Source organism: Echinops telfairi, unplaced genomic scaffold (genome assembly GCF_000313985.2).
Source record: "Echinops telfairi isolate 266 unplaced genomic scaffold, ASM31398v2 ScPeMD7_3533;HRSCAF=4204_0, whole genome shotgun sequence".
Lineage (NCBI taxonomy): Eukaryota > Metazoa > Chordata > Mammalia > Afrosoricida > Tenrecidae > Echinops > Echinops telfairi.
In genome coordinates, this window is record NW_022107431.1 from 78,071,620 (window position 1) to 78,074,669 (window position 3,050).

Sequence of the window (3,050 nt, forward strand, 5' to 3'; positions counted from 1 at the left end):
TTGAACCTTAAGAACCCGGCTTCTATGGACTCTGCTACATTCTGCTCTTGCTCTCTGCTCACATCCCATTGAGAACTTTCTCCTCGTGTGGCTTCATGACTGATTCAGAAGTTCCCTGGGAGCAAGACACGCGTGTAGACGGTGAGTGCTCCCACTGGGAGGCTTCTCACAGCCCAAGATCAAAAACAAGCCCGACATTCTTATATATTGGGGAGAATGAGCGAAGAATGCAAATTGAAACAACGTAACACTTTTAGGAACTTCTAAATGTTCAGGCCTTTGAGTCTCTTGCAGGGACCTGCAGACTACATTTGTTCAGCCAGCAGAAATGTCTGCCCTGGGTAACAACATCACTTTCTTATTCTAAATAAAATTTTGTTTGTTGGATCTCTTTTGTGGAAAGTAATTGTACCACGGCAGACCATTGGTGGTCATAACAGAAACTGTTATTTTGTTGGTGGAAGTTTCCCCGCCCTCCCCCCCTCCAAAACCCGGATGTGACCCATAAGCAGCCACAAATGAATGTTTCTTTCTCAGGGGAAGAGGCTACTGCTGGAAGTAGAACAGGTGTGCTGGGATGATTTACTTTGTCTTCGAGCCCAAAGAAAGGGAAACGATTTCTCTTCAGCACTTTGAAAGCTAGTGAAACAAGCTTTTCACTTCCCAACGCATTCTTCTTATTTAGAATGCTATGCAATTCAAATGTGCTCCCCAGAATATAAAATCAGATCATTTAAGAGGAGGGGGAGAAAGGATCCAAGAGGGAAAAAAAAAGACTGAAGGAAACCATGTGTCATTAATTCAGTTATAAATTATTAGCCGAAAGCAGCCTCTCAGCATTTGTATTTGATGAACAAAAATTGATTGCTTCAAGGGCATTGCAATCCTTTTGATGTTCCCATCTTTTAGCTCACCACAAATCTGAATCCTTAACAGAATGATTATAGCATTATAGTAATCCTGAGAGCCAATACTAAAGGATTTGCGAGAGCCACAGAGATCAATAGTCTGAAAAAAGAATGTCTTTTTGAATTGACAACACTGTCTCGCCTGGTCGTGAACCTGAACAAACTAAGTTGTATCTGAGTACACAGGCAATCACACAAGCTGGGCCAAGCCTGAATAGGCCTGAGTGCTGAATATTTCTAAAGGATTAAACCCAAACTAATGGCAACCCAAAGATATTTTGCAAACAATCAGCCTCCCCCCCAAAATAGTTAAAATAATACACTATGGGTCTTAGTTTGATATTCAAAAGACTGGGTTCAGCTACAGGTTCAACATTTGCTTTTGCATAGAGTGTGAGATTATGGGAAATTGGATTAGAGGTAACACTGTGTTCATGGTCATCTCTTTGGGGGCACTTTGAAATGGAGAATCCCTGCCGTATTCTAGGATGGATTGGAGGGAACCATGTCCTTAACACACAACATATTACAAAACCCAATGAGCCAGAATTGTTTAGAGACACAATTGCCCACATCTATGGGATTTCCAAATTGTAACATCATTTGATACCTCAAAAGACAGAGAACGGCAGCTGACTGCTGAAGGCTCTCTGAACAATTCAAGGATTAGCATAAAATTATACAGAAAGGAGGGCAAGTACAGCAGCGGCACTTGCTCCACACAGTAGGGGTATTGTTAGGAGACACAAACGGACTCCGAGAAAGTGTGACGGCATCTGAACTTCATCTGAAGCCCTGCACGTTTTAACATTGATGTATATATTTCCCAGTTCTTTGTTTCCTCAACCAGAGGCCAGCTTAGTCCACTGGAGAGAGGCACCAGGAGACCTCAGACGGCACACATCTGGAGAGCACCCCATGGAAAATTGAGAATGGCTAAGTAATCTCTTTCAGTACCAAGACAAGGAGTGGTAATTTATGACTTAACAGACGACAAAACCTGCCATTAATTCTAACATACAAACTTTAAACAGAATGACTTGGAAGAGAAAAGTATACAACAACAATTAACAAAAGGAAAACAATCCTGCCAAATTTCACTCTGTCTATAATATAGGAGGAAAACATATGCGGAGGCTTCAAAGAGTTTATGGGGAAATGGAATTAAAAGGTACTAGGACTGGGATTTGGTCAGACATTACTTTGATGGTGTGTCAACTTGTTTTTGTCATCTTTTTTATCTCTTTAACACATATGCCGAATAAAACTTTTTCTCCCCACTTAAAAAAAAAGATAATAAAAGCTTTTCCACCAACTTTTTTAAGCCCCCTCGTATTTCTGACAAGCTCATGTGTTTGACGACTACCCAGGGTAGCCTTGCTGGACATGAGACAGGCATGATGGGTCTGATCCCCATTTCTGGCATCTAAAAGAGTGACGCGAATGAAAAGCACATTAAAGTCACCATCGCTGAGAGCTGTGCGGGAGCGGACGTAAGTGCTTTACTTGGAGGCTATGTATGATAGCATGTGATCCTTAAAGTTCGCCTTTCACTCAAGCTGTTTAAAATATTTTGTAGCTGTTCTCATCTAAATGAATCAAAAGAAGGGTAAGCAGGAACTGGTATCAATAATAGCTGCCTTAAAAGAGGGCAGCAAAATTGATAGCTCTGCAAATGGCAGCCACCTGTAGCAGGAAAACTCAAAGACAGAGAATCAGTATTTGAAGAGAAAGAGTAATTGGAGATGTGACAGCAAAGGATAGAAATCACTCCCCAGAAGGTGTTTAAAATGCTTTCTTTCTCCTCCTTAATCACTGTTCCCTTCGCCCATAAATAAAAATGCAATATGTATGTTAGATGCGTTCTGAGTATGAATACTCATGTAATCTAAAGCATCTTAGCTTCGCCCAGCTCGCTTTCATATTTCCAGAATGGATTCTATAATGGTAGAAGCAGAGCAAGCTCTGACAGTGTGCTCCTGTTCATCACGGTCTCGTAGGATTTTATTGCATTATTGTATTGAGGACCTGTTACTTAAGGCTCTCTTATTAGTGCATAAATAAAATCTTGATTTCTATAACTAATAAATATTTCTCTTCCATCTCTTTATCTAAGCTATACTGGCTGTTACACTAAATGTA